The sequence below is a fragment of the Rousettus aegyptiacus genome, unplaced genomic scaffold (genome assembly GCF_014176215.1).
Source record: "Rousettus aegyptiacus isolate mRouAeg1 unplaced genomic scaffold, mRouAeg1.p scaffold_m13_p_3, whole genome shotgun sequence".
Classification (NCBI taxonomy): Eukaryota; Metazoa; Chordata; class Mammalia; order Chiroptera; family Pteropodidae; genus Rousettus; species Rousettus aegyptiacus.
Genome location: NW_023416306.1, coordinates 105,164,009 through 105,188,992, shown reverse-complemented (window position 1 = coordinate 105,188,992; position 24,984 = coordinate 105,164,009). Strand labels below are relative to the sequence as shown.

General features: G+C 38.1%; 1 pseudogene; it reads left to right on the top strand.

The window, feature by feature from the left end:
- The first annotated feature begins 10,321 nt into the window (after window positions 1-10,321).
- Window positions 10,322-10,437, top strand: LOC118601506 (annotated as a pseudogene).
- Window positions 10,438-24,984: the final 14,547 nt, after the last annotated feature.

Genomic DNA, 24,984 nt, shown 5'->3' with positions numbered 1-24,984 from the left:
CTTCTGTATTATTTTTGAGATTTTTCTGAAATTTTGAAATAATTTCAAAATTAAAAGTTTTTAAAAATCTAAAAGAATAAACTTTTTTTCTAATTGACTTTTAAAAACATTAATATAAGAAGCACTTATAAATGGGAAGAACAAGAAATTCAGTAATTTCTGAAACTTTCTGCTTCTTGTACTTTAAATATGTAGTTCTTCAAAAAATGTTTCTTGGCAAAGCTATAATAAAAAATGGAATTTAACCATGAGTTTAATTAATGGTCTTGGTTACTATGTTATAAGAAGTAAGTATCTTATAAATAACTTTAAAGTTTTGATATCGGTTATATAATTACACAAGAAAATATTTATAATTAAGATGTGTCTTTGGACAAATTAAACTAACTTAACAATTTTGATTTAAAAGCAGTTCTATTATCTTCTCCCTGACTTCTACTATATAAAAATGTTTATATAACATTCCAGGTTATGAAAGTCTTGAATTTATTTTCTTATGAAAAGCTTAATTAATTTGAATTTCCTGAATTTCCTCTATCAGTTTTTTTGGTCAAATAAATTAATAGCGCTTCATAAAATTGCAAAATTCTGTGTTCAACTACTTTACTTGATAATATGTAATGTGTTTATAAAAGATTAATTTTTATGATTCTATAAATGACTTCACGTGTCAACTTAAATTATAGTTTCTAGATCTTTAGTTAATTTTAAGACCTTAGGCCAATATAAATTAGAGTTAATTAATAAATAATCTTTGGACAAAATAATTTTAATATACCTATGCACTTATTTAGTTCTTTACATGATAGCATCAATTACCACATTTTAAACAAATGTACAAATGCCCTTAAGTTAAAAATAGGTATTTATTTTTGCAATGAATCTTCTTTAACACCTCAAGTTAGTACTTGAGAATAGACTTTTCCTATAAAACAGTCTCTATAACTTGAGACTTTGATGCTAGAAGCTGGGTTTTGGTATAGCACATGGATATTTAAAATAGTACACGATGTCAGGAAGCCTGTAGTAATCAGTTGGAAGTATTCAAGAATGAAATTAATTTTGTATTTTACTGTATTTACTTTATTAGAGTATCAAAGGAGAGATAAGTCTCCCAGTGTGTAAATATCAATAACCTCTCTTCTGAAAGTAGGTACTGTACACCTTGGTGATGAGGGAGGAACTTGATATAGCATTTGTGGGAAGCCATTTAGAGATATTTATTCTAATTGTTTATTGAATATGCTGGTCTTAGTGGGGTGCAAACTGCAGGAGAAAAGCACGATATTTATTCATAACCCTACCTTTCTTCCATGTTAAGTTGAACTTCCAGTTTCTACACTAATGAAATCTTGGGTAGATCCAATAGCTTTTCTGGTCACTTTCAGTCATTAGTGAATTTTCCAGGTATTAACAAGTTTGGTCCAATTTCACATCAAATCTTTAATCACGCTCATTTTAAACCTTCTCCCCAACTCCTGGCTCAGTCCTGACTCAGGCTCAGAAACCCGAAACCCATAAAGGGTGTTCTGGTTTGCTTTTCCCTCTTTCCCCCTCATTCTTTTTCTTTGTCTCTCCCTCACTCATTCTGTGACCTCTGGCTCCCTGAGGGCTGGCTCAGGCGGGAGAAGGACAGACACAGGGTGGAAAAAGTCTTTGGGGAGGGGGTAGTTGTAATCCGGCTATGGTGCCCTCTGGGTATGGCTGAGCTGGGAATTCACAACACACAATGATGGAGATACTTGAGAACACTTAGGGCCGCAATTCACCACCAGTCACACTCAGGCTGCCATGATGTATTTGAATGTGTCTATTTCATAGTGTCCACAGCCTTTCTCTTCTGTAGTCCACACACTCTGGGAGGTGATCAGCTTCCCATAAATGTTAGTGTCACCTGCTACCCTCCTCCCAGACCCAGCCCTCTCCCCTCTGATCCGAGGCACCAATACTGATGATCCTGGTTCTCTTTGCCTAACTTTATCTCATACAGTGAATTCTTATCTGGGTTTCTTGTCTGTCCCTGCAATCTGCCTCCTTTGAGGCTCCCCCAGCCATCAGACATTTCTCTATGTATGAATCCCAGGGCCCTTTAACTCTTATGGAAAGAAATTGCTGTGAATAGATAGAAGTGTCATTCTGTCTCCCTCACCTGCAACATCTGAGCTCCAGTTGTTGACGGAACAGGATCCTGTATGTATTCAATATGACAATGCATTTATTTAAGCTGAAGCACTGCTTAAAACTTAGAAACCTTTAGAAATATCATTCAAGACCCTGCACATTCTAGCAACGGTCTGTCTTTACCATCTTTCCCTCACTTCGCACATACCTGTTGTCCAACACCAAATCGCATCCCCATCCCTGATGTGTCTAATGCTCTATTGGTGTGTCCTGAACAGCCTCGTCTTCTCATGCTTGTTCCTCAAGTCTGAATCACTGCAGTAGACAGCCAGACATAGGATGAAAATCCTCTCATTCCAGAGGCCTATAGCAGATTGAACTTTGGTATAACCCTTGTTTATTCTTGCCACAAATATTTACTGAATGAAATTATTAAAAGTCAGTATAGCATAGTGGCAAAGAATTCACTAGAGTAACATTGCCTGGGTCTACAGCCTGGATTTGCCACTTGCTAGTTGTGTAAGCTCTGGCATGTTACTTCATCTCTCTGTGCCTCAGTTTCCTGATATGTAAAAACTGAGATAATCAAATACTGCCCTTTGAGGGATATTATGAGAATTAAATTCATTCATTCATGCAAAGCATTTAGAATAGTGCCTGCACAAGTAAGGACTCAGTAAGTTTTAGTTATTGTTATATATTTTATGTTTAAAATATAGCACAGCACTCATTCCATTAAGTTGCCTCCCGGTCACTTTCTCTGGGTCAGCATATAGGACAAATACAAAAGCTTAACATCTGACTCTGATCACACTGAGCCTGACAGGCTTTCTTGAAGAATGCTTTGACACCTTCATTTTTAACAATTTTTATCCAGCAGAGAATTGTCCCAGAATACATAAGCTGGACGCTTTTTTTGTCCTGACTGCATCAAGTTTTCTTGGCTTCAATTCTCATTGAATGGTGACTAATTGGGACTTACTACACACCAGGGCTCTGCTTGGACTGGATATGCCATTATGAGCAAAACATATGTAATCCTGTCCTCAATACAACTTAAGGAAGACAAGTATTAAATACATATAAAAAATGCACAACTAAATATATAACAAAACTATGGTAAGTGCTTGCAGAAATCAGGTGGAAAGGAAACAAAACAAGAAGCACCTAATTTACATTGGGAGGTTAGTGAAGATCCATTTAAAGAAGTGATGTGTAATCATAGACCTGAAATATCAGCAGATTTAGCCAGGTGAGGAGTGAAAGGAAGAATCTAGGTGTGTGCAAAGGCCAGAAGGAAAGGAAAAGCTTGTTGACATCAAGGAAATGGGCTTCAGCCTAGGGAGTGAGATGAGACCTGAGAGGGAGGTGGGGCCAGATCACGTGGGGGCTGATAGGCCACATGAGGGATCTGTGATTCTATTCCAAGTATTGGAAAGCCACTGAAGGGTTTTATGCAGTGGAGTGATGTTGGTTGTATGTCTTTAGAAGATTGCTCTTGCTGCGGTGTGAAGTATGGGATTGAAAAGCAGTGAAAATAAGTGAATTTCAGCTCCTTGCAACATCAGAGGTGACTCCCAAAACTTACTGCTAAACAAACAAACAAACAAAAAAGCAAATCACAAGAGAATGCATTCAGATTGATTCCATTTATATAAAGGTCAAAAACCAGGCAAAATGGAGCAAAACATTAAAGATCTGTACATATCTGTTACAAATATAAAGAAACGCAAGAAAACAGTTATCTCAAAATTCAGGATAGTGGTTATTTCTGGGAGATATGGCAGAGTTTCTGTTGTAGAAGGGGCATGTAGGAGCCTTTAAGTGCATTTGGAAATATTCTACTTCTCAAGCTGAATGGTGGGTACATGAATATTTGTTCTTTAAACTGTTCATTTACATTATATATACTCTTCTCTATGCGTGATATATTTCATGGTAAATGTTTAGGTTACCTAACTCCAAAAAATTGTGTGAAATGTTAGAATATGAAAAAGTTGAGTGATGAATGCATAAGTGCACATTATATCACTCTTTATTTTTTCTATTTACCTGAAATACTCCAATAATAATAATAAATAACAAGGAGAAATGATGTAATAACAAATAACAAAAGAAAATAATAATAAATAACAAAGAGAAAATAGATCCCAAGAGGGAGAAAGGAGGGAGAGCAAAGGTTGGGCAGCATTGCACAACTCCAAGGATCCCTTCCCATTGTAACCTGTTGCACAGGTAGAATGTGCTCCAGGGATGTGCTCACATAGGCTACAACATAAATGTTGCCTCCTGGAGCTCCACAATGCAGTGGCCTTGCCACTAGAGGAAGCTACTGCAGAAGTCTACACTGTAGATAACAATGACTTGGGCCAAGATAGTGGCAGTGGGGATTGAGAAAAATAAGACACATTCAAGTTACATTTAGGAGGTAGAAGAGGGGACTTGATGACAAATTGGATGTTTCAGCGTATCCAAGGAAGGAGAGACACAGCTGCTCCGCCTCATTTGGCTTTTCACAAAATGCAGTTAGTTTCAAGAGCTGGGAGTCTGCTGGGTCACAAATGCTTCACAGATGCTAATAATGCCTCACTTGAAGATTTTGAAACTTTGATACAACTCTCTCAGCATGTGGTTTTTCTATAATCACCGCAAAGACCTTTGAATTCTGTTTTCATGCTAGATTCCCCAACAGCAACTGCCGAACAGCTGTGGAAGACGCGTGAAACAGAGAAGAGACTCCTGCAGCACCCCAGAGGCTGACCAACTTAAAATGCTTATAGAACTTCACTTGCATATTCATTCCTGCTAAACACCATGATTTATACTCACAGATATAAGTTCCTAAGTTGTAGGTTTCTCTCAGGAAAATAGCTGCTGGTACGTACCACAATGCCTGCCCCCTGGTGGTTCTCCCTAGTTCCTGCTTCTCAGCCTGTCAGCCTTCCCGACTCCCCTGAATTGGCAGCCACTCCAGGACAAGGCATGGCAGTGGTGCTGGCCTGCCCTGGTTAGAGGAGACAGCCTAGGCGCCCCTTCTCACCAGCATATTCTTCCGTGGAGGCACAGACATTTGTGCAGTGATGGGAAAAAGATTGGATTTGGCACCATACTCTAAGCTCAGCCCATCAGCTGGGACCATGGAGTTGTCCAGTGCACTGTGGTGTGGCTGTGGACACTCAGGATACCTGTGTGGGAGCAGGCAGACCAAAAGAACAATCTTCTCTCTTTAATTCATTCAAAAAATTTACTGAGGGCTTCTCTGGTGGGAGGTACTTGCTATAAAAAATGAACAAGACAGTCAAAATATCGCTTGTATTTCATGAGTGTGTATTGAATGTTCTGAGAGATATTTTGAATGGTCACAATCTTTCTTACCCAAGCACTAAATTTTTCTGCCTTTCATTAAAGTTGTGCTTATGTAATGGTCTTTTATCCATTGAACTGAGAGAATTTATATTCAATTTGTCTTTATTTTTAGCCAGGAAATATCACTAAGTTGATTTTCGAAAGCAATTGGATATTTTCTGTCCAGCAGCTATTTCTACCAAGAGTATGTTAAAGCTTATGGTCTTAAGATGATACCCATAATCCAATGGTGTTTCTCCTGGCTTATTTTACCAAGAGCCAAAGGAATAGTAATGATCTGTGTTCTTGGGGTTCTCTATGCACGTGATGAATGGGGAACTGAGTGAAACACCACAGCAGCTAGATTCAATTCAATTCACCAATGTCTGTTGAGCAGGCCACAGTGGGACTATCATGATTCATATTAAGACTTTAATACCAAAACTTGAAAGCAAATGAAAAGAATATCATAGACCAATTTTGCTTGTGAATATAGATAGAAAACATGAAGTGTTAGAGTAGATTCAACAGTATGTTAAAAGAATGATACATATGGTCAAGGAGTTTTATTGAAAATACAGTTTACTATAAAGAAATTGATTATATTGATAAATTACAAGAGTAAAAACAATGAAATAACTTCCAAAGATGCCAAAAAGGGACTTAATATAATTTAACAGGCATTTCTAATTAAATAAAAGCTATAAGTGTATTACAATTAAAAAGAATATGGGAGAAACCAAAAGAAACATTGAATTAACAGTGAAACACTAATGGCCATTGCATTAGAGTCAGGAAGAAGACAATGATATTTGCTATTACTGCTATTTAATATCTTGCAGGAAACCAATTTAACAGGCCAAGTTTAAAAAAACTCTAAAAATATTAAAAAAGAAGAGACAAACTTTTCATTATTTTCAGATGTTATCATTGTCTTCTTAAAAAATTCAAGAAAATAGCCCCCGAAATTATTAGAGAAGTAAGACTAACATAATGAATTACGAGATAAATATTCTAAAATAAATAGCTTTTTATATCCTGGCAACAGCCAGTTAGAAATATCTGAGAAGAATCCATTCACAATTGCCACCATAAAACCCTAAAACACCTAGGAATAAGTGTAAATCAAAATAAATGTACAAAATCTATATGAAGAAAACTGTTCAATGTTGCTAAAGGACAGAGAGGAAAACCTGAATGTATAGAGGTTCATAGATGAGGAAATTTGATAATATCACAATGGCAATTTTTTTTACCAAATAATTTTTTTTAATTCAAGGCAATTCCACTAAAAATATTCTACATTTGAAGTTGTAAAAGTTTAAATCTACAATAAACATTTGTACATGGCTCCACTCAATTTACCAATAGTTAACATCCTGCCAGATTTTTTTCATTTCATACACTCATATTTTCTGAACTATTTGAATGTAAATTGCAGGCACCAATGGCATTTTGCCTCTACTTCAACATGCAACTTCTAAGAATTAAAGCATTTGACACATCTGTAGTATTGGTTTCACACTTGAGATATTTAACCATAATTCTCTAATACCATCAAAAACAGTGCTTATCAAACTTTACTGTGCATGTGAGCACCTGGGGATCTTGTCAAAATGCAGATTCTGATTCAGCAGTCTGGGATGGGAGCCAAGTTCTACATTTCTAAGAAGTACTCAGATAATGTTGCTGCTGCTGCTGGTCTGCTGACCACACTTTAAGTTGCAAGGATCAACAAAAGAGTTCAGATCCAATGTTCTCTAATGAGTCCCCAAAAGTCTTTTACAGCTGTTTTTTTTTTTTTTTTTCTTTCAATTCAGAATCCAGTCAAGTTTCACGTACTGGCATTGATTGCTACATATCACCCGTCTTCTAATTTCTAGAACAGTGCCCCAGTTTTTCATTGTTTGAAAAGTACGGGACAATTGTTTGGTAGACTGTCCCGTATTTTAGATTTCTTTGATAGTTTACTCATGATTATATTCAGGTAAAACTGTTTGGCAAGAACACAGCGTGGCTGATGGCATGTACTTTCTATCGCATGACAGCAGAAAACATATGTGTCAAGTGCTGCTCTGTTGTTTTGTATTTCTACTTTAAAAAACTTTTATTTTAGAAGAGATTTTGATTTACAGAAAAGTTATACATGTAGTGCAGAGAGTTTTAATGTTCTCTACATTCAGTTTCCCCTATTATTAACATCTTACATTCATGAGTTTCCTTTGTTACAATTAATCAACCAATAATAATTTGTTATTAACTAAAGGCCATACTTTGCTTACTCAGATTTTCTTAGTTTTTATTCAATATCAGGATTCCATTCAGGATACCATATTACATTTAGTCATCATGTCGCCTTAGACTTTTCCTGACTGTGATAGTTTTTCAGACTTTACTTGTCTTTGGTTACCTTGGTATTTTACGGGAGTACTTGTCAGGTATTTTGCAGAATGTCCTCAGTTGGGATTTTTTCTGATGTTTCTCATGGTTAGAGTGAGGTTATGGGCTTTGGGGAGAAAGACCACAAAGAGGTAAAGTGCCATTCTCATTACATCATATCAAGGGTATATACCATCGACTTTCTCCATTATGAAGTCATTAATTTTACCCATTTTGCAAGCTGTGCCCTTTGGAGGAAGACACTATGTACAGTCCACACAGAAGAAGTGAAGAGTTATGTTTCACTTTCTTGTGAGTGGAACATTTACATAACTTACCTGAAATTCTGCAGCGAAGATTTGTCTATTTGCTTTTCTATGTATTTATTCAATTATTTATTTATATCATTACGGATACATGTATATTATTTCATACTTTAGATTATAATCTAATACTCCTTTATTTATTTTGTTGCTCATATTGTTCTAGCTTGACCAGTGGGCTTGTTTTTTGTTGACATACACATTCTAAATTTTGCATAGAATTGCAAGTGTCAATAACAGCAAAGAAAAGTGAAGTTCAATAATTTACAGAAATCAAGACATTTTGCAAAGCTAAAATAATTAAGTCAGTGTGGTATTGGTGCAACTATAAAAATATATACTAATGAAATAGTAGAGTCCCAAAAGAGATCCATGCATATATTGTCACCTGATTTATGACAAAGTATCCACAGGAATATAGTGGAAAAAGAATGGTCCTTTCGATAAGTGGTGCTGGATTAATTGCATGTTCAAATAGGTATAAATGAACATTTGTACCTATTTCAAACCATATACAAAGTTCAATTCCAAATTAACCATATGTTAAATGTAAAAGGTGAAACAAATAAAGTTTATTGAAGATGACATAGGTTCATAGAAAGCACCTCCTCTCTGTGTCCTCACATGGTGGAAGGGGTGAGAAATCTCACTGAGGTCTCTTTTATAAAGGCATTAATCTCATTTGTGAGGGCTCTGCCCAATGACTTATGCATCTCCAAAAAAGGCCTGCCTCCTGGTACCATCACATCAGCTTTAGGGTTTCAACACATGAATTTGGGGGTACACAAGCATTCAGACTACAGTATATATTAATACCTATAAAGTCTTGGGGAACTGAGTATTTCCAAGTGTTATGATTGGGTTTAATGTTCATTCTTTTATTCACAGTATTTATTGAAGACCCACTGTCAGCCATATACTGTATAAGGTACTAGAGGTACGATGATGAGCAAAACAGACCAAATCCCTAACCTCATGGAGCTTACAGGCTGGTTGTTAAGTAGGGGTCAGATGTTAATCAAATGATCACATTCATTTATTAATTACAAACCATGATGATAATAGTTTATCTAAGTTGAGGAGATGAAACTAAGAGTTTGGGAAGACCAAGGCAGCCAGAGTTTGTAGGACAGAGGATTGGAGATGAGAGAGCTGCAGAGAGAGGACTTCACAGGTCTACAGAAAGCGCCTCTTGAGTATTTAGAGTACTGGTTGCACATGCACGTGAGGAAACTAAGCAAGGCCAGGGAAAGAACCACCAGAAAGGTGCCAAGGTGCTCTTACAGGGCCAAGAATAGTGCTTGTTTTCATCAGCCAGATTGCAAATCTTATTATTCACGAAGCATTGGGCAGAGTGCTAGCAGGGATCTTGCGTCAAGAGTGGAGAATAATTTTTCCTAAACTGGGCACTGCTCTGATCTCATTTAACAAACTTTAAAAACAAGCTCCAAGAGGATCAAACTGTTTCCAAGTAACTTAACTACATCCCAGAATAAAATCCAAGAGTTATTAAAGCGAATACAAAAATATCCAGCACCTAACAAGATAAAATTCATAATGTATGGCTTCCAATCAAAAATCACAAAGCATGCAAAGAAGCAGGAAAATTTAATCATAATAAGAAACCAATTAATCCCAATCGACACAGAAGTGGCACAGATGTTAGGATTAACAGATGAGGCCATTAAAACAGGTATTATATAGCTATATTCCATATGTTCACAAAGTTATGTAGAGACATGGAAGATTTTCTTTTTAAAGATCTAAATTGAACTTCTAGAAATGAGCACTATAATGCATGAGATGAAAAGTATACTGGATGGGATTAACAGCAGACTAAATGCTGCAGAAGAAAAAAATAGTGAATTTAAAAACAATAGAAGCTATCTATTTGAAATACACACACAAAAAATTTTTTTAAAATGAACAAATCATCAGTGAGTTGGGACAACTTCAAATGACATATCTACACTTTACTGGAGTCCCCAAGAAGAGGGAGGATGGGTAGGGAGTGAAACAGGAAAAAAATATTCAAAGAAATAATGGCTGAAAGAGTTCTAAATTTGAACGTGGTTCCATAGTGTAGTAGTTAGCACATCTGGTTTACACACAGAAGGTCCTGGTTTTCCACCCCAGTGGAACCATGGTTCATGGTCTACAGTCATGCCATCCTGAACAAGCCTGATGTCTGATCTCAGAAGCTAGGCAGGGTTGGGCCTGGTTAGTACTTGGATGGGAGACCACCTAGGAAGACCAGGTGCTGTAGGCATAAACAATAATAATAAATAATAATTTAAAAAGAGTTCTAAATTTGTTTAAAACTATAAACCCATATATTCAAGAAGCTTACTGAACCCCAAACACACAAAAAATATAGAGAAAACTATAGCAAGGCACATTATAGTCAAAATTTTCAAAACTGGTGAGAAAGAGAACATCCTGAACCTTTGTGAATACAAGAAGCATTTCATTAGTTTTGATACTTTGGCTACAGGCTCTAGAGTAACTCAATGATTCCCAGAATAAATGTGGGGGGGGGGGACCTTCTGCCTCCAACATTCATAACCTCCTCTCCGCAAGCTTCTCAGCCTGATGGCAGAGCCCTGAGGAAACATTATTTAAGAGAAGGAAGGAAACTCAGCTCCCTGTATTCTCCTGTTACTCAAAGTTTCATTGCAGGTAGTAGCCCTTCTATCCTCCCCCAGTGATTAAGTCATCATGAATTCCAAATCTACCTGCATGAGAGACCTTGTTTATCAAAGGGATGAGAAAGACAAACACTCCACAATTTTTTTGAGCATGGACAAGATCATAAGCAGTCCAACTTCTAGCCTTCCTGGTATAGCACAGTGAATTAGTACTCTAATGATTTGAGCAGAAGCCCATTTTTACCTAATTTAAATCAATGACATACTTTCCAGCATCTTCACCATCATGCTTTTACAAGGAGAACCTGATATCTCTATGCACTTCACTGTTTTGATGCAGTGGTGAAGAATTTGTGATTCAGACTAAGAGAGACAGTCATATAACCTCAGAACTGTGAACCTTCACCCTATTCCTGATCCCACAGTGAGGCTCTGGGAGCTGAGCTGTGGTTTGGTGACATCTACTCCATATGTTACTTGGAAATTTAAAAGAAAGCCCTTCGAAGAGGGGATTGGATGGGAGATTTGGAAAGCTAGGGTTTTCAAGGAAAGTAGCATTTGTTAAATTAAAGAAGATTGAGATGAAGCACCTCCTGCCTCTCCCCCAAGTTCAGGGTGAGGTGGGTGGGCATTGGCAATAAGTGGCTAGGTCTTCCCAGAGAGATATCTTCACCAACCTGTTTCGAAATGGAGTAATGTCCCTCCCCATACTCTGATTCTTTTTTTACGTCCTTAAACTGAGAGGGTTTTAAAAGTCATGGAACAGGTTTTTAAACATTTTCTTTGAATATTTGTACATAGTGACTTGGTATTGAAATTTCTCATCTATAGTATCTGGTTGTTGTTAAAATTAAATACGAACAGAGACCAGCCTTAAAAATTCCCTGGGCAGACAAACCTCATTTAGTCATAATAAATAAAGGATAATTTAGCTCATTTTGCAAGACTAACTTGACCTTGGTCATTTCTTCCTTATGCCTATGAAAATTATAAGCAAAACTTGTACTGGTTTGGGAGGCTGAGATGAGGTAACCACTGATCAATTCCCTATCATTTAAGAAAATTCTAGTATTATAACTGATCACTATGATGTAGAACAGTTACTGCTTTCTCACTATGTAAATTGCTTTATAACAACATACTCCTGAGCCTCCTTTCATGTCTTAGTTTGAATGCTCCCAATTTGCAAACTGCCTTTTTGGTGTATGCATAATAAGTTTTTACTAATTACTATTTCAATGATTCATTGGTTTTACTTCTGCTATTTATGAACCTTTGACAATTCTTTGATCCTAATTCCAATTTTAACATCCTGTTATATATAAATATAAATTGAAAATTGACAGAATTACAAGGAAATAAAGACAAATTCATAACATAAGAGATCTTAATACATTATTTTTTTTGGAAACTGACATCAAGTGGACAACATCAATAAATAAATATAAAATATTTAGAAATAAATCTAACAAAATATGCACAAGACTTTCCAGGAAAAAAAATTTCATCGAATGTAAATAGATGTTTGTGTTTCTGGATGAGAAAACTTAACATTGTAAAGATGTCAATTATCCTCAAAATTAGTCTATAAATTCAAAGCAATCCCAATTGAAACCCCAGCAGGATTTTTAGGGAACATGTTCTAAAATGGCAGTGGAAAAATAAAGGTGCACTAATAATTTAGACAATTTCAAAAGAGAAGAACATAGGTCTGTTCGTGTGCCCTTTAGTCTGCATGACTCCACAGCCTGCTGGTTCTGTTCTATTGGATTGCATCTTTTTCTGATCTTGTCTGGTCTAAGACCTGGACCATAACTCTTGAACTTAGAAGCTCAAAATATGATGCTCTATTCATTGAACTTTCCCATCCATCTAATTCTTCACTAAGTGTGATAGTTTTAAGATATATTCACAATTGGATTGACACACTTCCCTTCAAGGGGTGGAGCCAAATTCCTATGCCTTTGTGTGTTCGTTTGGCTTAATAACTGGATCCTAATGGTTAGAATGAAGTAGAAGTGACAGTGTGCAACTTGGGAGAGTAGGTTAAAAGTGGTACTTCAACTTCCTGCTTATTCTTCATTGGATCATTCACTGTGGAACAAGCCAGTTGCCATACTGTGAGGTCCTTCAAGCAGCCCATGGCGAAGCCCATGTGGTGAAGAACTGAGGCCTCCTGCCAGTAACCATGTGAGCGGGCCATCTTAAAAGCAGATACTTCAGCCCTTTTCTGCCCCGGCTAACATCTCAATTGCAACAGCTCAAGAGACTGTGAGCCAGACCCACCCAAATAAATTGGCCCACAAAAACTATGAACTAATAAATATTTGTTCTTTTAAGCCACTAAGTTTTGGGATAATTTATTACACAGCAAAGGCAACTAATACATTGAGGGATTGGCAATATTTTTTCTCATGGCCAAAATGGAGGTAATCAGAGAAAAAAGAACACCCAGATTAATATTTTTAAGGGCTGAATTATGCCCACCCTCCTCCTCCCCTCACCACATTGATATGTTGAAGTCCTAACTCCTAGTACCTCAGAATATGTTAAATACTAGCATTAGGATTTTTAAAGAGGTAATTAAGATTAAACAAGGTTATTGGGGTGGGTCCTAATCCAGTATGATATGTGTCCTTATAAGAAAAGGCGATTAGGACACAGACATACATGGAGGAAAGACTACGTGAAGACAAAGGGAGAAATTGTCCATCTCTAAGTCAAGGAGAGAGACCTGAGAATGAAACCAAACCTGCTAACACCTTGATCTTGAACTTCTAGCTTCCAGAACTGTGAGGAAATAAAATTCTTTAAGCCACGCAGTCTGTGGTATTTTGTTGTGGTAGCCCTAGAAAACTAACACAGTATTTCAAATAATTATTTCATCACATTCTTCAATTGGTAAAGATTTACCATCCAAAGTAAAGAACACTTACTTTCAACAGAAGTTTCAAACTCTCTTCCAAACACATAGAAATTAAGTCTCTGTCTAAAATTGCACTATTCAATGCATTAACCACTAACCATATGCAACTACTGAGAATTGGAAATGTGACCATTGTGACTGAGAAGCTAAATTTTTAGTTTTAATTAATTTTAATTTTAACTTAAAACTTCTGCTTGATTCAGTTATTAGAAAAGTTTTAGGTGTTTTTGGAACAACTTGGGAATGTAAATCTACTTTTTCAATCATAAAGTTTATTAAATTTAAATACATACCAAGTACTTTAAGTTTTGTATTCAAATTGACATGTGTTGTAAGTATAAGATATACACTGGATTTCAAAAAATAAGATGAAAAAATGAATGTAAAAGATCTCACTAAGAACTTTAATATTGATTACATGTCAAAAGAATATTTTGGATAAATTAGTTGAAATAAAATGTGTCATTTAAATTAACTTATCTATTCTTTTTTAAACTTTTTAATATGAATACTAGAAAATTTAAAATTACACATGTGGCTCACATTATATTTCTCATTATAAAACATTCACTGAATGGACTCAATAGAAGAATGATGATGACAGAGGAAAGAATCAGAGTACTTAAAGATGGTCCCAGGAGATGAGAAACAATGAGTAAATATAATAGACTATTCTTTTAAATTCTTCAAAATATGTTTGATGGTCAAAAGCATTAATTATGACATTGTCTGATGGGATTTTCAATGTGTATATGTAATATATAAGACAAATACAGCACAAAGTAGGGAGGTTAAAGGATCCTATAAGGTGGTGAGTTTTCTACATTCCAATTAACATGGTAAAATGATTCTAAATAGACAGTTAAGAGTTATGTATTTTGTTATCCTAGACCAACAAATAAAAAAGAAAAACTATGCTAAGAGATTTGATCAAAATCACAACATAGAAACCCAACTAGAGGATTCTGAGAAACATGGCGGAGTGAGAGAAGTCCTCCCCTTAAAACAACAATAAGCTAAACATCTAAAACTGAACAAAAACATCCCAGCTGCACACCCGCACGTCTGAGCATGAGATCTGCACATAAGAGGTACCACAGGTAAGAACCCCGGGTGTCGGGTGGTGGACTGGGAGAAAGAAAGAAGCTGCCTATCGCAGCTGCCTGCGGAGCTCCCTGCAGAAGGAGGGGAGAAGGTACGGCGACTTCTCTGAATATTCCTGCCTGAGAGTGCTGTGAGTTCCAAGCAGCCAGCAGCAGGGTCTAGTCATCAGGGCAGAAAGCAGAGAAGCTGGACGGGACCACAAATAAGCAAGTTAATTTTTACTGACCACAGTTGCAAAACTAAGGCTAAGCTACAGCCCCCAACTCCCAACCCAGAAGGCCGCTCCCCACATGCCCTCCATGACCGATCACCGTGGAGCCCCAGGGGAATCTGAGCAAACACTACTGAGACTGTCACTGACACTGACAGGGACTGAAAGTGAGGGTAGCGAGCGTGATTAAATATAAGAAAATTAAAAAGGCATTATTAAAACTTTATATAAAGCAGGGATCCAAGAGTCTTAAACGCCACCTACTGGAAACCAGAAGAAATATAACTATGGGTGGTGAACATGCAATGCAATATATTGCATTGCATGTTCACCACCCATAGTTATATATTGCAATATATATATATATATATGCCTTGCCGTTGAATTGTACTCCTGAAACTTACTGGATTTCATTAACCAATGTCACCATAATAAAAATACAAATATATATATAAAAATAAAAAATAAAATGATTAAATGATTTTAAAAATCACAATAGATAAATTAAAATGGGACATTTAAAAGATAGCTAAATGACTTAAAAGAAAGCAGATGAAAGAAAACTAGTTTCCTCTATGCAGAGAACATTCTAACATCAAATTTGTGGGTTTTCTACACCAAGAAATTCTCTAGTTCTCTGCAGACATTGAACTAGGTGTCTGACAATTTAATTCAATTCTGACACTAACTACCTGGAGTTAGTGCAGACTCAACAGGTTAAAGTCTCAGTCTCACAAACTGCACCCCACTTCAGATGCCAATCTGGGCCTCCCATGCATCTGACTCGCTGGCTGTAAAACAGGTGTTCCCACAAATCCCTCTTCAATTTCAATAATTTGTTATAATGGCTCATGTCAGTCAGGGAAATACTTCACTTACTATTATCAGTTTATTATAAGGGATACAACTCAGGAACAGCCAAATGGAAGAGATGCGCAGGGCAGAGTATGTGGGAAGGGGTGTGATGCTTCCATGCCCCTCAGGGTGCTCTACCCTTCCAGCACCTCCAGGTGCTCACCAACCCAGGAGCAACTTGAACCTCTTCCTTTAGGGTTTTTATGGAAGTTTCCTTAAGTATGCATGGTTGATTAAATCATTGGCCTTTGATAAGTCAATCTCCAGTCCCATCACCTCTCCTGGGGGGAGTTGAGGTAGGTCAGTTGAGGTGTGGGGATGAAAAGCCAAAACCTTTAATCACATGGTTATACCTATGGCAACCAGCCCCCAGCCTCCAAGCATCACCTAATTAGCACACAAAAAGCATTTATCACTGTAAAGATTCTAAGAGTTTTAGCAGCTCTGTGCCAAGAACTGGGAAAGATGGCCAGCTATTATATTTCTTATATCACCACATCACAACAAGAAAGGGGAAACAGAAACAAAACAGAGAGAACAAGGAAAAACAGATTTATAAAATGGTATACCTTAATCCAAACATATCCATTGCATTGGAAAAGGTCTGGAAATATATTCAAATTGAAAGTAGTTCTCAAAAAATCATTGGGACTGAAGAAGAGAAATAGTACCAAGAAAAACTTTTTTTCTGCATAATTTTAATTTTGACAAAAATGTATTTATGTATCACTTTGTCATTAAAAATAAATGAAATTGAATTAATTTTAAAAGAACATATTGTTTCACAGTGTGTTGATGATACCATCTGGGAATTAAACATTTTTAGGTCTCCTGACTCAGGAGTGTACTCAACTGTTTTCAGCAGAATTTGTCAAATGAAGTTATTAGTATTTCAATCTATTTCCTATTAGTGCCACTTATCTTCTACTCCCATTTTTCTTCTTCTTCCCAAATTTCAACCCTCAGGTCTGGAGCCCTATAACACTAAAGATTGTATATCTATCTGATCTCTCTGTCCTTCAGCCATCCGACATCATACCACTTTTCTAGAATTTTATATTTTCAGAATTTAAAATATTCCCAGGTATTAAATATGTTAAGCAGTTTTTTCGTTGGCATTTTTAATGTAGCTTTGGAGCAGTGTTTTTCAAATTGTGGGTTTCAAGCAGTAGCGGATTGTAAAAGGAACGCAATGGGTCTCAGTTTAATGCAGGACGGCAAATTCTGCTGAGTGGTAGGGAACTCGAGCCCTGCACCGAGAGAGAGAGTTCTTGGTTGAGAAGCAAGAAAGAATTCAAACGCACCCCAGAGTTAGAGTCAAAAGGAAAGTTTATTAGGAAGGGGTAATGCTCCATGGATGGAGTGTAGTCTCCTCTCAGAGACAAATAGTGAGAGAGCCTGAGAGAGACTCAGAGGGACAGAAGAGAGAGGGACAGAAACAGTGAGAGAGACAGAATAAAGACACTGAGAGAACTGAGAAGACACTGGGAGGGACCTCCAGTGTTCAGGGAATTCAGTTTATTTATCAACTTTAGTTTCTGTGAATTACAGTTTAAAGACTTTGTCTACCCATTTTCCTTTGACGGTATGGACATACAGTGCGAAAGGATAAAAGTAAGTAGTGAGGAAAGGTAAGAAAATGTCTTGTGCGAGGACTGCTGGCAATTCCCAGCCTCTGATTCAGAGGTTCCCCATGGTTTTAGCTGTAGGGAATGAATGATTTTATTTTGTGTAGGGTACCATTTAAAGACTCTGTTTTCCTTTCATGGTAGGGGTACATGGTTGGTTGACAATTCCAGGGGAAAGTTTCCTTTGTTCTGCAGGTTTTCTCATGGTCTGCTGTAGGGCTGATTAGCATATTGCAGTCTCTGAATATACCTTGATTTACATTTTAGTTCTCTTGTCTCCTCCCTACTTTAAATTCACATTTATTTTTAAAGAAATGAATAGAAAACACCAGAGTACCATGAAACTGTAGTGAGGGTGAAAACTGTTTTGTGAAATTTTTGTTTCATTCATGTGTGTATAGCGAGTTGCAATAAAAATGTACTTCTGTGGGTTAAAGAGGCAGTGGAGGGGAAAGGTTAAAACGCACTGCTTTAAAGAAAAATTTGAAAGAAATTTGATACAATTTACCTTCTTTTCTTCAAATACTCAACACAATGCTTATTTAATGACTAGCCAACAGATTCTTAGTTATGTAGGCCTAAAACTGTTAAGTAACTGGAATTTTTACAAACAGTGACTGACATTCAGTCATTCATTCAATCAATACTTATTTAGCATCTATAATGTGCTAGATCTCAATGAAAGACTCTGGAAATTTCAGGAGACTGCCTCCCACCCTCACCCCAGTCTCTTGAATGGAATAATGAACAAAAATTAAAAAGATGTTTGTACAGGGATTTAAACTGGTTTTGTAATACACTGAGCAGAGGGAGGTCCCCATGAGAGAACAGAGAACAACCAAGCATGTATACCAAGACTCAGTGTCTCTGCTTGGGTGTGAGCTGCAAAGGACTACAGGAGCAGAATTGGTCACCATGGTGACACCACAATTCAACTCAGCATAGCATCGCCTGGGTGGGGATGCAAACCTTTTGGGGTCAGAAACCATTCTCTTCACTTAAATTAGCTTGGTGCGATCCGCTTTTGCAATAGACTTGAACAAAAGTTTTCTTTGCATGTTTACCTTTGTCCAGGGAAATTTTTGCTTTGATACAGCCATGCTCTAGCCAGGAAAAAAAAAAAAAGAAATACTTGGACTGGGAGTCAGAGAGCTGGATTAAGCGATTCCTCTGCTTCTAAGTTACAGGGACTTTGGGCAAAGGACTTCATTTCGCTGAGCTCCAGAATCTTCAAAATTTAGAGGATGAAAAAAAATAATCTTCAAGATCTCTTCTGGCACCAAGGTTTTTTTTTTGATGACCAGATGTGCTTGATTTACACTAGGGTGGAACATATAAACACCCAGAGAAACATAGAGCAATTTGAATCCGTGGATGGGTTGTCATGAGAGTTCAACAATTTAAAACATTGAGGACTAACTGGACCATACATTGTAACTCTGTCCTTTTTTTTTTTTTTTTTTCTTTTTTTTGGTCCTTAGAAGACTGAGAAGTTCTTTGGGAAGCATGAATGTGGCCCAAGGTGAGAAACTCTTGAGGTCACAAGACCCCAAGTTACTACCCTCCTCAGACTCCCCAGAGACACTTATTTCCAAGAGGCACATTTGAGGCCATTTTAAAATATTTTTTTCTCTACAGATTCTTTTTAGTTGTCATAGACACTACTCTGTTTCTATCATGGGTCAGACACCAAGACAGCTGGTAGGGATTTGGAACAAGAAGAATCAGAGCAGAGATAGGAACCCAAATAAGCAGTTGAGGGAATGTAATGACCATTTCATGCTATTTAACTCACTGTACACTCTTACTGTGTGAACCCAGCATTTACTCATTCTCCCCAAACAGAAATGTCATTCACTCATCCAGAAGAGACATTGAGTACTTATGATATGCCAGGCACTGAGCTGGTTACTAGGACAAACCTACTGTAATAAAGATACCATGGTCTCTGCCCACACAAATTTTACAGTTCAGTGGAGAGCCATACGTTAAATAATTACACAAATAAATATTTAAATTTCATTATGGTAAGTTCGGTGATGACATGGGGGTTGGGGGACTAATTTAGTCAAAAGGGTCAGAAGAGGCTTCCTTAAGGAAATAAAGAATTAGCTGTGGTGGTGAAGATGAGGAGAAATTAAAACCCCTGTGCACCTCTGATTAGAATGAAAAATTGTGCAGCCGCTGTGGAAAACGGTATAGATATTCCTCAAATATTAAACACAAAATTATGATGTGGTCTAGCAACTCGACTTCTGAGTGTATTCCCCAAAGAATTAAAAGCAGAATCTCAAGGAGACATTTGTAAACTCATAGTAATAGCAGCATTATTCGCAGTAGCCACAGTGTGAAAGTAACCCAAGTGTACACTGACAGATGAATGAACAAAACATGGTATATGCATACAATGGAATATTATTCAGCCTTTAAAAGAAAGGAAATTCTGAGAGAGAACCAGGCAAATGGAGTAGATGGTAGAAGCTTCGCTCGTCCCCTCTTGCAGCCACATCAGAATTGAGAGGGAAATATGGTACGAACAGTAAGCCTGGTCACCTGGGGGTCTAGATGAACAGAATCCCTACAACTAGAGAGAGAAATAAGAATTCACCCTGCAATATTTGGAGGTAAAAGGGGACGAGTGGGACAGAGGCCATGGCAGCGGCAGCCAGCAGCTGCAGACGCCTTTTAAAACGGCTGTGTCGCAACTGGACTTTCGCAATGACAGACCTGCTCACTCTGAGCACCAGCTCCCGGTTGGCTGTTTGGGGGTCACCAGGGACTTACAGGGGACAGTGAATTGTCAGAGCAAGGGCCAGAGGCGAGGTTTTCTCCTGGGCAAAAGTGCTGGCAGTATCCATTGCTCCTCTGTTGAACCCTCCCCCACTCCCAGCGGGTGCAGCGCTGCCATAGCTGAGACATCAACAAGCTTGATAACAGGGGTTGCTCCTCCCAGAGATCTGTGAAACTCTGCCTCCCTCAACTGGCGGCCCCGCCCAAGCCACATCCAGGTGTATCCTTGGTGAGTCCGGTGCTCTTTGCTGAGGAGTGCCAAGATTCACACTGTGGCAGCTGATCTTGGTTTCTGGTGTGACTTCTTGAAACAATTATAAGCACAGCATCTGTGGATTGCTTGCTGAATCTTAACAGGTGGCCCCGGAGGGACACAGACTGAGGCTAAACTTGGCCTGCAGCTGAACCCCTCTCAAGGCTGTGCTGCTGGACACCTGCTACACAAAACCATGCTAGTAAGACTGGGAGACTTAGGAGCTTTGCTTAGTACATAGAAACAAACACAGGAAGGCAACCCAAATGGGAAACAAAGAAGCTGAAACCATATGAAAGAAGAGAATAGGGATCAAGAAGAAATGGAATTAAGCAATCTCACAGACGCAGAGTTCAAAACACTGGTTATAAAGATGTTCCAAAATGGAAATGGAAATTATAAAAGGGAATCAGTCAGAAATGAAGAATACTTTATCTGAGATGAAGAGTATATTGGAGAGAATCAGCAAAGAGGAGGAAGAAGAGGATCAAAACACTGATATAGAGGACAGGGAAGCCAAGAACACCCAATCAGAACATCAAGAAATAAGTAATCAAGAATATAATAATAATTTAAGAAGTCTACAGGACACAATTAAGGATAACAACATCTGTGTCGTAGGGGTACCCAAAAATGGAGAACAAGAAGTTAAATATATATTTGAAGAAATAAAGATGGAAAACTTACCTAATCTGGTGAAAGAAATAGATATATACCCCAGGAAGCTCAGAGAATCCCAAAAAAGAAGAACTCAAAGAGGCCTACGCCAAGACACATTATAATTAAAATGCCAAAGTTTAGATACAAAGAGAGAATCTTAAACGCAACAAGAGAAAAAGCAGTGGATTACTTACAAGAGAGCACCCGTGAGACTGGCAGCCGATTTTTCAAAAGAAACTACGCAAGACAGAAGGGCTTGGCACAAAATCTTCAATGTGATGAAAACCCAGGATCTACAACCACAAATACTTTATCCAGCAAAGCTCTCATTTAGAGTCGAAGGACAGGTAAAGAGCTTCCCAAACAAAAATAAGCTAACGGAATTTATCAACATCAAGCCAGTATTACAGGAAATGTTGGAGGGACTCCTTTAAGAGAAAAAACATGTATCAAAAACATGAATAAAGAATGGTAATAACTACATATTTATCAACAAGTACCTCAAATGGAAAAGAATTAAGTGCTCCAACCAAAAGATAGAGTGGTTGAATGGATAAGAAAACAAGACCCCTACATATGCTACCCACAAGAGACTCATTTCAGATTAAAAGACACACACACACTAAAGGGAAGGGATGGAAAAAGATATTGCCTTGATGGACCTAGAGGGTATTGCGCTGAATGAAATGTCAGATAGAAAAAGACAAATATCACATGGTTTCATGTACACGAAAAAAATGGAAACAAACTCACAGATACAGAGAATATTTTGAGGGCTACTACATGGGGTGTGGCATGGGGGATGGCGAAAAAGGGCAAAGGGATGAAGAAGTACAAATGGATAGATACAAAATGGTTATGGAGATATAAAGTGTAGCATAAGGAAAATAGTCAACAGTGTTGTAAAAAATATGTAAGGGAAAGAGGGATACCTGATTTAGTGGAGTGGCCACTTCATGAGTTATACAGATCTCTAATCACTATGCTGCACAACCGAAATTAATATATTGTTGTATGTCAACTGTAATTGGAAAAAAAAAACTCATTGAATTGTAAGATGTAAATATGAGCAACTAATTGTTTATTATATTTCAATAAAGCTGGGGCGGGGAAGAAAGGAAATTCTGACACATGCTACGACATAAACCAACCTTGAAGACATTATGCTAAATGAAATAATCTGGTCGCAATAGGACAAATTCATAGGGACAGAAAGTAAAATGAAGGTTTCCAGAGGCAGGGAAGAAGAAAGAAAAGGAAGTTATTGTTTGACGGGTGCGAAATTTCAGTTTGGGAAGATGATAAAAGTTCTGGAGATGGATGACAGTAATGGTTGCACAGCAAGGTGAATGTACTTAATGCTACGGACTTATTCACTTAAAAATGGTTATAATGGTAAATTTAAAGCTCAAGCTTAAAAGATGATTATGAGACAGACAAGGAAGAGGGACATGAAGAGACTTCTAGGCAAGAGACAACATATACCATCTTGGATATAGATATATTTCAATTATGAGTCTAGAAAGAAGGCCAGCACTGCTGGAGGGTGGGGTGTTGGCAGAAGGCAAGGGATATGGTGAAAAATGAGGCTGGGGAGGTAGTTAATCTCACAGCCAATCGGTCACCAAACCCCACAGACCAAACCAGAGAAACCACCCCTGGATATATATGCTGCCCCTGTTTTAGTCGAGACCATAGACTTCTCTTGATAGAAGTAAAACCACCTCTTAACTGGGTTCCCTCTTGACTTCCAGTCTTTCCATACTTGCCTACCAATGTACCATATGGATGAGACCCCAGGTTCTGGAGGTGGATGGCCTACATATGAATCCTGGTTTTGCCACCTGCTAATTATAACCTTGGCAAGATCACGTGGCATCCTTAAATGTCCAAGGTTAATTGTGGCAAATAATAGTTTCTGCACCATAGGATCTTTGTGAAGATTCAAAGAGCAGCATGTACAAAGCTCAGGCAACAAATTCAAGTCTATAAGAAATGTAATTTTATTCTACTGTAATTAAACAATTTTTATTTTGTGCCACCATTCTGATAGCTGCCAGAAAGTTAATCTCCACCATCACAAGGTATCCTTGAGGCTTTCATTTCAAAGACTTTCCAGAGCCACAGTGTGGGTTGGGGAGGAGCCATCCAATCAGAACCTTGAGAGCAGGATTGAGGGCCAGCAGTTTATTTCAGAGGTGATCCCGGGAAGCACCAGCAGGTAAGAGTGGCACAGGTCACAGAGAAAAGGAAGCCTGAGTGAGCAAGTAACTGCTCTGGGCTACTGGTAGGTCTGCCAGATAAAAGACAGAACTCCTGGTTAAATTTGAATTTCAGCTAAACAATAAATAATTTCTTATTATGTATATGCCCCACTATTGCAAGGGACATAATTAAACAACAACAAAAAATACTTATAATTTATCTGATATTCAAATTTAACTGAGTGTTCTGTATTTTTTTTTTGCCTGCTAAATCTAGCAACCCTAGCCATGGGGCTCAGTCCCCACTGAGAACTTCTCACAGAATGTGCCTCAAAGATGGAACATGCCCCAGAGTTGTCTCCAGTGATGGATGTAGAAAATGGGGTTATTTATCTACTCACTCCCATTCAGCATCGGTTGAGGCATTTCTGGCTTCCCCTACTCCCAAGCTGAATGTCCTCTGGTTGGCCGAAGCCCTTGGGCATAGTCCCAGGTGCTTGCCGTGAGAATGGTGGGTGCTGAGGGAAAAGGGACAGGGCACCAGCAGTGTCTGCTACAATGGTTCTCATCACACAATAAGATTGGTATGTACTGAGACATCGCACCCTCTTGTTGTCCTGTTTTTTTTTTTGACGCTGATGGCCCACTTCCCCAAGGTCATACAAGCTCAGATGTGCGAAAGAAAGAAAGAAAGAAAGAAAGAAAGAAAGAAAGAAAGAAAGAAAGAAAGAAAGAAAGAAAGAAAGAAAGAAAGAAAAAAAACAAAGGAAATGAGGATCCACAATACTGAACAAGAGTTCCTGTGTGACCCACACACTAATATCTGTTTTCTTGAGGAAGCAGTCCCCATATGGCCTGAGACTAGGAGTAGATGTCTATCCCTATCGTTCAATATCATTCACTCTAGTAATCTTAGACTATAGCCGGACTGTGCATTAGCCAACCAGCTCATCTTAAGTGAAGTTCCTGGGTCACACTGCACTCCAGCAAACAGAAGAAGGCTGCAAGAGGAGAGGCAATAAAAACTGACCTTATTTGTCCTGCTCCATCAAGAGTGACTATTATGATACTGCAAGGACCTCTGGTCACAGGCGTGGAGGAACTATCCAGAAGCTGCCTTGCCTATTATTCTGATAAACCTATGAGGAGTGAGAGTTGTCCCCAGCCACCATCATGTGACGACCACCACGAGAGGAGAGGGGCTGCCGCAGCAGTGTTCTGCCAGTGAGGGCTCTCCTGGTAAAGGAGAAACACTCCCATATTCCAAGGAGAGAGGACTTAGAAGCTTACACAATGATTGGAAGGGTTGGGGAAGCAATGTGGAAACTGCTTCTGGTTCACGAAATCGGACCTTTATTGGCACACTCTAACCCAGGGTCATACAGGAAAATGACACTGGGAAGCGGAGCGCCAGTCTTCCCTGCAATGCGGAGAGTGGAGAAAAGGGTAGACGATGCCAAATTGACAAAGACAATCTGGTACGAGCAAATTAAGCCAAATAGCCACATCCAGAGTGAAAAGCACAAAGATGTCATTA